We start from the raw sequence: 12,557 nt of genomic DNA on the forward strand, positions 1-12,557 counted from the left end.
TCTATCAGAAGATTGGAACGAATGAAACGGTGTGCCATGTTTTTGGATAGGTATACGCAAAATGATAAAAATGGCAATAAATTTATACCTTTTTTTTTTTTTTTTTGCGGTACGCGGGCCTCTCACTGCCGCGGCCTCTCCCGTTGCGGAGCACAGGCTCCGGACGCGCAGGCTCAGCGGCCATGGCTCACGGGTCCAGCCGCTCCGCGGCACGTGGGATCCTCCCGGACCGGGGCACGAACCCGCGTCCCCTGCACCGGCAGGCGGACTCTCAACCACTGCGCCACCAGGGAAGCCCAATTTATACCTTTTAAGTTAAATTTGTACCTTTGCACTAAATTCTAAGTCTGATCATCCTATTTCGTTCCATTGTTCAGTCAGTTTAAACACTGAGGACCATTTAATTACTGTAAGTTTAGAATAGTTATAATTACTCATAGCACTAATCCTCCACACCCCAACCAGTACCTTTACTCTTCTCTTTTTCAGAATTTTCCTGGCTTCTTTGCTTGCCTCCCCTCCCCCCTCCCCCCCCACCCCCCCACCCCCCCGACCCCGATGGATTTAAAATGAATTTTGTCTAGTTGCAAATTCCTGTTGTGTTAAAATAAATAAATAAAGTGGGATCCTTATCTCCCACTTCATACCAGATAAATTCCTCAAGAATTAAAGAGTGAAATTTAAAAAAAAAGGCATAGACATACGAGAAGAGATCTCAGAGATTTTTTAAATTATTATTTATAAATTTATTTATTTATTTATTTTGGCTGTGTTGGGTCTTCATTTCTGTGCGAGGACTTTCTCTAGTTGCGGCGAGCGGGGCCACTCTTCATCGCGGTGCGCGGGCCTCTCACTGTTGCGGCCTCTCGTTGCGGAGCACAGGCTCCAGATGCGCAGGCTCAGTAACTGTGGCTCACGGGGCCCATTTGCTCTGCGGCATGTGGGATCTTCCCAGACCAGGGCTCGAACCCGTGTGCCCTGCATTGGCAGGCAGATTCTCAACCACTGCGCCACCAGGGAAGCCCTCAGAGAATTTTTAAAGATATAATCTCAGAGTGAGGAAGGTCTTTCTAAGTATGACACAACACATAAAATCCATAATCTGAGTCTCTCCAAAATCATTACCTTATTCTGGCTTTCCCTTCATATTCATAAATTCAATGACATAAAAATATTCTGCATGGAAAACCCGCCATAGAAAGTCAAAAGACAGTGACATGGTGGTGAGAGTTGCACAACAATGTGAATGTACTTAATGCCACTGAACTGTACATTTAAAAACGGTTAAAATGGGAAATTTTATGTTATGTTGTAATTAACTATAATAGTAAATAAATAAATATGCAGCTACAGTGGTCCCCCCTTACAGTGGATGTCTGAAACTGAGGATAATACCGAAACCTATATATACCGTGTTTTATCCTAAACTAAGGAGCAGGTAGCATATACAGGATGGATATGCTGGACAAAGGGATGAGTTTTGTCCTGGGTGGGAAGGAGCTAGACTATTGAGAGATTTCATCATGCTACTCAGAAGGTCCTGCAATTTAAAACCTATGAATTGTTTAATTCTGGAATTTTCCTTGTAATATATCTGGATGCCGGTTAACGGCGGGTAACTGAAACAGAAAATCGAAAACTCGGATAAGGAGAAACTACTGTACTGGAAGAATTTTAAAGTTCATCCATGTTCCATCTAAAAGAATCTCACAGGATTCTGGATCCCATCCTTTTTGAGGCTCTGGAATAAGACTGCTTGGGGTAGAGTCCTATTTACCTAACTTATTGCCTGTGAGACCCTTTTGCAAGTTACTTCACCTTTTATAGTTTCTATTTCTTTAGCTATATAATGAGGATGCTTATAGCTCTCTCAGAGGGTTATTAATACTGTTTGGTGGATAATGTGTGTGCAGTACTTAGCACAGTACCTGGTATATAATAAATAATAACCATTATATACATAATTAATAGGGACATCCAGGGGTTTTTTTGGCCATGCCACGCAGCATGCAGGATCTTAGTTCCCTGACCAAGGATCGACCCTGTGCCCCCTGCAGTGGAAGCTCGGGGTCCTAAGCACTGGACCTCCAGGGAATTCCCCGAGACATCCAGTTCTTATTTTGGATTCTCAAGTAACCACAACCAGCACTATACTAACCTTATAAACATATTTTCTCATTTTTAATTACTGCTATTGTTACCCTTAAGAAGAACAAATAATTTTGGAGGCGGGTGGTAATTTAATAAACAGAATGAATATACTGCAAAAACTGGTCGAAACGGTAAGTTTAATGTATATTTTACCACAATTTTTTTTTTTAAAGTTTAAAAAATAGGGCATTTGTGGGAGTTCCCTGGTGGCCTAGTGGTTAGAATTCCAAGCTTTCACTGCTGTGGCCTGGGTTCAATCCCTGGTCAAGTAACTGAGATTCCACAAGACACATGGTGTTGTCAAAAAAAAAAAAAAAAAAGCTTTTGTTGACTCTAGGGCCATATCTAATTATCTTAGAAAGGATCTGGTATAGATTTGTTTGTGGTACTAAATCAATAACACTCACACCCATACACAAAGACGATGGCAAACTGGAAAAAATGTTGGCAACACATATATCAAAGGGCTAATTTCCCTGATAAATAAAGAGTTTCTACAAATCAATGAGTAAAAGCAAACAAAACAGTAGAAAAGTAAGCAAAGGTTGTGACCACAATTTTCAGAAAAGGAAACACAAAAGGCTCTTAAAATGTGAGAACATGCTCAGTTGTAATGTGAGACTATGGGATAAAAGTTATATACAGAATATATAAGTTTAGGTAGAGTTACAGTTAGCCTCACTCTGATACAAAGTTGGCCATTATCTTTTCTTGATAGTGTAACATTTGCTTCACTCCCTTCTATCCAAAGCTGAGTGATTTTTTCTAGCTTCAGTGATGACCAGAGAAGCAAGGAGTTTGCATATGTGGAAGCCATGACCACCTTTCAAGTTCAGTGTGAAATCCCTCTCATCTAAACTGTCTAATTTTTGGCTTATTGGCATCACCTTACTTTGCCCATAGAAACCCCCAGAATCAGCCTCTTAAAACAAGTACAACGACCTTTCTCAATACATCTCATCCATTCCTGCTTTTAATGCCTGTATATCGTTGGATAACCTGAGTTTCTACAAAATCATTGCCTTATTCTGGCTTTCCCTTCAGATTCTCTATTCTTTTAAAAGGCTTCAGGCAGAATTTATTGTATGATAAACATGAAATGTCAAATCAGTAGAGAGAGACAATATTATGGAATAATTGGCGTTAGGTTATAGCTTATCATGTGGGAAAAATGTTAAATCCCTCCTACACACACATATACACACAGATTGTATTTTATGTTATGTACTGTGGGTTTAGTCTTTCATTTAGCAGTTCTACAAATTTCGGAAAATAATCACATATATGACTAAATATATATGTACCAGAATGATCCCTGTTTGTTTAAAAGGAAACAAACAAGTAAATGACCAAACAACCTCCCTTTTGCTATAGGATTACAGGATTGATTATTTGATTGAACCAACTGTAGAATATACAAGAATGACACAGATCGCAGCTATTAAAACACCCCAGATAGCTTTATATGTATGAATAGGAAAAGTCCATAATATTAAGCCAGGCACAGAACAATATTTATGGTATGATGCCATTTTTGTAAAAAAAAAAATTTTAATTCATACATATGCATGGTCCTGGCCTGAAAGGTTACCTCTCCAATTTCTGAGAGGGGGAGTATGAAGGGACTTTAACTTTATACATTTCATTATTGGTTGTATTTTTTTAAATATATATATATATTTTTTGCGGTACGCGGGCCTCTCACTGCCGTGGCCTCTCCCGTCGCGGAGCACAGGCTCCAGACGCGCAGGCCCAGCGGCCATGGCTCACGGGCCCTGCCGCTCCGTGGCATGTGGGATCTTCCTGGACCGAGGCACGAACCTGTGTCCCCTGCATCGGCAGGCGGACTCTCAACCACTGCGCCACCAGGGAAGCCCCTTTGATATTTATTTTTTTTAATTTATGTATTTTTTTCTTTAATTTTTTGGCTGCATCGGGTCTTAGTTGTGGCACGTGGGCTCTCATTGCGGTGCGTGGGCTTCTCTCTAGTTGTGGTGTGCGGGTTTTTTTTTTCCTCTCTCTAGTTGTGGTGCGTGGGCTCCAGGGCGCATGGGCTCTGTAGTTTGCGGCTCGCGGGCTCTCTAGATGAGGCACGCGAGCTCAGTAGTTGTGGCGCACGGGCTTAGTTGCGCCGCGGCATGTGGAGTCTTAGTTCTGTGACCGGGGATGGAACCCGCATCCCCTGCATTGGAAGGCAGATTCTTTACCACTGGACCACCAGGGAAGTCCTTGTTGTATTTTTTATAATGGATTTTAACAAGAAAAAAAACATAAAGATATTTCAAATTTGAAACATAATTATCCTGATAACTCTTGAACACAGAGTAAGTTTCTCTTTGTGTCTCATACAGTCTCTTTTCAGACATTAGCAAAGAACAAGGCATTTCTAGAATTCATTTCCTCTCCATTTTTCTATTTAGTTTCAGATATCGTTAAATGCATATATGAGTTCTGAGGAGTGTGTGCGTTTGGGTATACAGTTTTGCTTCCAGGGCACATAAGAGAGGTGTAAATATCATCCCCACTAACTCAGGGATATCTTAACAAACCATGGAAAATTGAGCCTGTTCCATCTTTTTTGCCACATGGGATCCCATTGGTAATATTATCCCGAACCTCACATTCCTTGATCTTTGGCATTTGGCATCAACTCCCTGCCATAGTTTAGTTACTTAGGACCTAGCGCTGGGGAGATCGTTTTAAATTTCAAGTTAGTAGGCCAGTCTTGAGCTGTCACGCTCCATGGGACTGACCTGGGGCAAAACTTAGAAACCTCACAGTACCCGGAATGGGAGATCACTGCATCCAGTCTTCATTTGACAGGTGAGAAAATTCGAATCCATGATTTCCTGTAACGTGGATAAGTTAAATAAGATGATTTATAGGTTCCTTCTGGCTTACAATTCTGGGATTCCTGTTTCCTAGTCTAGATCACACATTCCATCCCTGTGGATCAGGTTATTTTCCAGGGAAGCTAGATTGCTGATTTTTGGCCACAAACCACATATTCACAGGAGTCGAAGGAAGATGATAGTACAAGAGTATAGGCTGAACCGTTAACATGTATTATCTTACCAGAAAAAGGCATTTGAAGGTATAACTTCATGGTTGCTCAGCGGTGCCAAACACTGCTTCACCGTTGCCTGAATATCATGGAGCCCCTTCTAGGGGCCAAGCTCTGTGTCTTCAACATGGCAGACAGGAGCACTGCCCTCATGAAGCCACAGGCCATTGGAGGAGACAGACAAGGAATCGTAATTGATTGCTAATGATTGCTAATGAGCGTTCTGAACGATGAGTGCTATGAAGGAACCTCGGAGCTTCTGCTTTGTGCTCCAACAGTTTGGGCCCTACACAAAGGTGTCCAGCTGAGGTATCAGGCAGGGGCTGAAGTCCGAACGCCAACCCCAGGCCAGCCTGTGTTCACCAAAAAGAAACAAGCCTTTAAAAAAATCCATCCCTCAAAAAAATAAATAAATAAATAAATAATAAAATAAAAATCCATCCCTCTCTGTGGTGCCTTCTGCAGTCCCCCATGTTGTAGTGGCTGCCCTGCAGGATGCTGCAAGAATTTGGGACACAGGGTCTCATCTAGCGGTGGGGACCATTTGGAAGAAGAGTGATCCAGGCAGAGCCCTGCCCAAGGCCCCAAGTCTGGGAAGGCCTTTGAGGAAGTGAAAGAAGGTGCTTGTGGCTGGGATGCAGCAAACGGGGCTAAGCAGGGCTGATCAGGGCTCCGACTGGAGCGGCAAGTCCATACAACGATGGGCTTTTAAAACCACGTAAGGAATGTTGGACTCTACGTCAAGGTGCAATGGGAAACCATTGGATAACTGAAGAGAGTGACTTCAATTAAGCTTAAATTAAATTCTCTCATTTCCTCCTTTTGTCTAATTCTTTTCAAAACCCTTAGTCTCCTATTGGGATCATTCCAATAGGGTGTGGGAAAGAAAGTCCAGGCACACACCTTTGAGATGCTGCTCAACATACACAATATAAAAAGCATTTTAAAACTCTGGCCTCAGTGAGTGAAGGAGACGTGAGGTCCTTGGACCATCAGAGCAGATGCCAGTCACAGCTGATGTATTTCAGGTTTTGAAGGAGGACCCAAGCAAGTCCCATGGCCTGGTGTTGGTCTGCTGAATCGGCCAACTGATTGACTTCCGCTCCTTCTGCTACGGATTCAGCTTGCATTCTCTTCATTGTCACCATGAGCTGGCTGCTTGTGTCATTTTATGGACCAGTCCACATTTTGTCCTTTGCCGGTACAGTTGGTGTGAAGCTTCTAAGCTAGTGAACAGCTTAGGGGTGAATATGGAATCATTTTCTTCAAAGAAGCTCAGCATTTTAGTCTTTCATCTTGACTGAGCAATTGGATTCAGGGTTCACGAATACTTTGGCCAAATGATTCATTATTTACATGTTTGGTTTTGGAAAGTGACTTCAAAAGAGGAATAATAAAAATGGACAACCCACGGGGATTTTTGTTGCTGTTTGGTTTTTTTTCAATTGAAGATTAGTAAAAGAGAGACCTCTGCTGGCTAAACTGTTATAGTGACCTAGCATTGGTCCATGGCCGTTGAGCTTTCACAGGTAGTGTTGGCAAATGGATTGCTCACAGTTTGTTCATTATCTCTGCTATCAAGGCAGCTTCTTCTGGAGCGGGTCTAAGTGACCCGTAATTCCCAGCTCCAATCACAGTTGTTTCTGCTTCAGTCTTTGGTGTTAGGCTTTCAAATTTCTCAAAAATAATAGCCCTACCTGTCAGCCGCAGCCAAAACCCAGACCTGAAATACCTCCTGTATCTTATCTTCTCTGTTTCCTTTCACTCTTCTGCCCTCCATCTCCCTTCCTCCTCTCTTGCCAGTAAAAGAAAATAAAACACGTCTTCACTCAAAAGAGAGAACTGCTGATGGAAAGTGAGAAGGAGGGAACAAAACCCTTATCTCTAGCATATCCTCACCTGGCTCTGGAGGCCTGGGGCCCAGGGTTGGAGTTATATACCTGAGAAGAGCTGTGAATCCCATTAGCATCTTCTGATGGATTTGTGTGACCGTGGGAATGGGAGATTTGGTGAATGGGAGACCGAGGACACTGCAGAATGTAGAGGGTGGTTACATGCGAGGAGAAAGGGGAATGTCTTCATGAGACCTTTTGTTTGTCAACAATAAAAACAATGATCGGGGGCTTCCCTGGTGGTGCAGTGGTTAAGAATCCACCTGCCAATGCAGGGGACACGGGTTTGAGCCCTGGTCCGGGAAGATCCCCCATGCCGCGGAGCAACTAAGCCCGTGCACCACAAGTGCTGAGCCTGTGCTCTAGAGCCCATGAGCCACAACTACTGGGCCTGTGCTTTAGAGACCGTGCTCTGCAACAAGAGAAGCCACCGCAACGAGAAGCCCGCCCACCGCAATGAAGAGTAACCCCCGCTCGCCGCAACTAGAGAAAGTCCACATGCAGCAACGGAGACCCAATGCAGCCAAAAATAAATGAATAAATTTATATTTTAAAAAAAGCTACTATTAGAAAACAAAAGATCTGTGCCTACTGTGTGCGAAGCCCTGAGCCAAGCCTGTGACGCACCTTAATTCTGTTTCTTGCTTTTTCTCTCTATTGACAATCCTAAGAACACTTTTCTATGGAAAAAAAAAATAGTATTTGGGAAGAACTTCGAACAAGGCCTGCATAGAAATAATAATTATGTGTGTATTTGTTATTTTATCATTATATTTTTACTCTGGAATATGCCACCACCCCTGCACACGAGCAGTGGCCTTTCTGTGCTGCTAGAGTAGGTCCTAAGCTCACGGCTAGAATAGCATCTCCGGCCCTCTGGAGCAGAGATGCCTCTGGTTTGGCACGTTGCTTCCACACAATGGCCTGCATTTCCTGTCTTCCCAGACCTAACCCACTCTCACTCCTTTATTTATTCTCATACATTTTTTTGGCCACGCAGCCTGGCATGCATGCCGACCAGGGATCTAACCCACGCCCCCTGCAGTGCAAGCACCGGAGTCTAACCACTGGACGGCCAGAGAAGTCCCTTCATTCTCATACTTTTCAGCAACCTCTTCCGGATTGACTGACGCATGAGGGTCAGTATCAAGTTATATTATTATCCTGTTATATACTAATGTTAATGTATCAAGTGATAATCATTTTAATGCTCATTAACGCTAAGCTCATCTCGCCCAAACCACTCCTCTGAGAAAACTGAGGTCCAGAGAGGTTGTCAGTGGCTCAAGGTGACCCAACCAGCGGGTGGCTGGGTAGGGCTGGAACCCAGATCTCCCAGACTCGGCCTTCCCTGTATGACACCTGCACTCTCCTTGTTCTGCATTGGGCAAGAGACGCTTTTTACTTGTACCTTCTGCTCCCCTTCTCAGGTTGCCTATCGTCCCGTTTTCTAAGGCCCTCACTCCTCCCTGCTGCACACAGGGCACCCAGGTCTGCCAGCACAGCCACTAGGCAGCTTCTCTGACCAGCCCGGGACAGCCCTTCCTCCTTCTCCTCAACTTATTTATTCTGTTCGGGCCTTGGCAGGGCACTGACACATCACTTGACTCACACATTTACCAAAAGATGTTTGTAGACTTTTATCCTTCTCTGAAATGCCTCCTGATCTTGGCATTTCTATGCTGCTTGATAGTGTTGAGTATTTTTTTTGTGTGGATGCTATAAGTTTCCATATGTTAGAAGTTGCCTTATACGTATTTGAACTCTCCCTGCTCCCTCAGCATATTTCCTTTTACTGCAAATATAGTCTCTTAACAGAATAACTCTCTATAAATTAGGCGTTTGGGATTAACATAGACACGCTACGATATACAAAGATAGGTAAACAACAAGGACCTACTGTTTAGCCAAAGGCACTGTATTCAATACCTTGTAATAACCTATAAGAGAAAAGAATCTGAAAAAGTACATATATATATATATTTATATATATATATATATCTGAATCATTTTGCTGTCCACTTGAAACTAACACAACATTGTACATTAACTATACTTCAAATAAAAAAATAAAGAAAACAACCCAGAATAAATCTCTAACTCTGGGAATTTCAGGTACTGTGGCAAGCGAATTATAGAGATATTTTAAAGCAGGGTGTCAGTTTAAGAGTCGCAATTTACACCTTATAGTTTCTAATATGAGGCCCTGGGTGTACTGTTAAAATCTGCTAAGGTTTTGTAAATGATCCATCGCCCTGCTTCAGTACTGCTGCCAAATGAATTCATTTGTGGATCTAGCAGTTATTAAAGAGGGTTCATGAAGTATGCTGGACTGTGTTAGGCCCCGAAGGCGTTTGAAACGAAGTTTGACATCTGCCTGTCTGTCTCCTTCTGGCTGCCTAGAAGGTGGATAAGATGGATGCAACTTGAGGAGGTATCCTTTGTTCCTGAGCATAGAAGGTGCATTGTGGAGCAGAAAGATACAGGAACTCTAGGCGATGCCGTACCAGCTCTGCGTTGCTTATCTCCAGAATTCCTTTAAAAGAAAAGAAAAATAAACTTTTATCTTGTTTAAGCCACTATTATTTCTGGGCTCTGTTACTAGCTGCCAAATGCAAATCTTAACTGATACAGAAGTCCTTGAGGATTTTTGAGCAAGGGACTATTCTGATTGGTAGCTATGCAAGAGACTTGATTCGGGGAGGGGGGTGTTCCAGGGCATACAAAGAGATAAAGTTGGCTTGGCAGGTGGGACAGATAGTGGGGGGAGACTTTGAATGAGGAGAATACACATCTTGCACAAGGTCATTGATTTTGTTTTTCTTTTCCCCAGAACACCTCTGCTCAGCTCCAATTATACGGTGGTTACTTAAATATGTAGTTACTGAGTAATTTGCATTCTGTTCTTGTCCAGTGGCCTGAAAGCTCTGGAGACTGAGAAGATGGGTACTCTTTGTATCTTAAAAAGAAGCAGGCAAAAGCTGGAACAGGAAAAGAGTATCAGTGTTACAGTAAAGTGAAGTTATTATGTTTTCAGAACTCCTGCAGGCATTTTCAAGGATAGGAACTTTTGTTACATGTGATTGTCTAATCAAGATACATTTGAAATGTATCCACTAGTGCATAGCAACTGTAAATAATACTTTAAAAATATATCTTGGAGTACTTTTCAGAGTAAAGATAATTTTATGTGCTAAAACTTTCTAAAAGGGGAAAATTTTATTTTATTAACTTACTCTAGGACTTCCCTTGCGGTCCAGTGGTTAAGATGCTGTGCTTCCAGTGCAGGGGGCATGGGTTCGAACCCTGGTGGGGGAACTAAGATCCCCCATGGCGTGTAGCCAAAAAAAGAAAAAAAAACTTACTCTAAGCTTCATGTAATCACACTGAGTAGCAGCTGTCTCTTCATAGTAAACTTTTCATCTTGAGGTTGGGTAGGTAATTTCTCTTAGGTTAGAAGACATTTTACTATTATTTAAATGGCTTATAAAAACGTGATGATGTAGCTATAATATAACATAACTTCCCTCTGAACTAGATGTACTAACTTAATATCGCAATCTCTGTTTCCTTAAAAATGGGTTGGCAGTTCCAGAGTTCCTTCTAAATCTGGCTTGAACAGGGAATTAGAAGTCTTAATGCAACTACAAATGTCAAGGTCCCTTAGGGCAGTGGCCTTCAGCCTTTCTCCCCACTCCTCACGTGGAAGGGCAGATGTGCCCGGTATTACCTGGAAATTCTTGCTCATTAATTATGTCCTACCACCATTTCCCCTCATTTGGAAAAAATACAACTAGAATGCAAGTAACTGAATAGATATTAGGTTGTAGCCTGGACCATCTGTTGCAAACTTCTATACTTTTTCTACCAACTCAGTTTTAATAGTCACATAGGATTATTTCCAGTTTATAGTGAGAAGAAATATAAAAAATGATTCCAAATGTTAGGTTTTGAGTTACACCTCCCTGAAGTGCCTGGGTTGCATTTTGCTACAGTCTGCACACAGGAAAAAAACCCCAATAGTCTGATAAGCAGATGTTTTCTCTCTACAGTTAAATAAATTATAACAGTGGCCAACATTTATGGAACACACAGTGTGTGCTGAGGCATTTATCTACGTTATTTCTTTTAATCCTGATGAAATTCTGAGAAGTAGCTGTATCGATGAGGAAACGGAGCCTGGGAGCTATTGCTTGAGGTCACGTTAAGCCGCTGCAAAAGGGCTCAAATTTAGGTCCTGCTGACTCTCAGGCCGCCTTTAGAGACTGTCCTGTTATTCTTGTAAATAATCTCAGTGAGAACACAGCCAACTGGCTCAGGGTGACACGCGATCCCCAATCATTCTCTTTCACTTTCTGCCAGATTGGAAGACGGTCTTGTGATTAAATATTTCTGGCCAGCAATGTCTTGCCATCTACGGAAAACTGATATTCCCAAATCTTTAATAATTGTTTCATTAGACATAAAAACAAAGCTCCTCGGAATGACTACAGGAATACCTCTGTATTTCTCTGTTACCTGTTTCTCCTCAGGCAAGATGGAAGAACAGTATCAGTTTCCAAAGTTGCTCTGGGAAGAAGACAAACAGGGGATACTACTTCGTTATGATTCGTAGACACTTTTGGGGGCAGGCTACACCAACCACTGGACATTTTAAGGTTTGGAAGCCCCTTAAGGGATGAAGGCCATTTTATGGTAGGAGAACCAGAGAAGGCCCAAGGAAGGCGATTGGTTGACTGCTTGATTGGTTGATTGACTAACTTGAGATAGGAAGGACCTTTACTATGAGCCGGCCTCTGAACCTCTTGTTTTTTAGCTCCAAATAGATTCAGGTGTTTCTCAAAGGCCGCCACCTTCTAAAGTAGGTAAGGAGCCGATCAAAAGCTTTATCTTTGCTAAACTTGTTTGGGTAGGTTTCTTCCCTCCTGCATCATTTGCCTGGGAGGGGGTGTCCAGCTTCCTTTGGGGGAGGTGTCGGTAGATAACAGTAGCCAAGTGATGTTGGCTCATTTGTTTATTTAGTGAGGGGTCTCATTAAAAAGTCATTTCCTCTGGGTGATTAAAGAGCCCCTAGGGAAATTTTCTCATCATCTGCTTTTCAGTTCCTGTTTTGGAGGGGATTCTATAAAGAATAATTAAGCCCTAGGTCTAAATTTCAGCCTGTCATTTGGGCCCCCAGGGTTTAAGCCCTGGAAAGGCCAACTGCTTTTCAGATGGGATATACCCAGCGCTGGGCATGGGGAGTGGGGGCCGGTTGGAGGTGGATCTGATTAGTTGGCAGGCCTCCTCAGTGGTGTGACCAACTTGTAAGCTGGGTCATTATTTGTGTGTAGGATGCCTAGCCTACCGTCTCTAAGCTTACGAGGGAAACTAATAACTTCTCTTCATGCGGTGGTTGTCATGATCAACTGAAATAATGCATCTGAAAGTGCTTTGAAAATCTCTTATTA

This window comes from Mesoplodon bidens (assembly GCF_964165515.1).
Source record: "Mesoplodon bidens genome assembly, chromosome: 11".
Lineage (NCBI taxonomy): Eukaryota > Metazoa > Chordata > Mammalia > Artiodactyla > Ziphiidae > Mesoplodon > Mesoplodon bidens.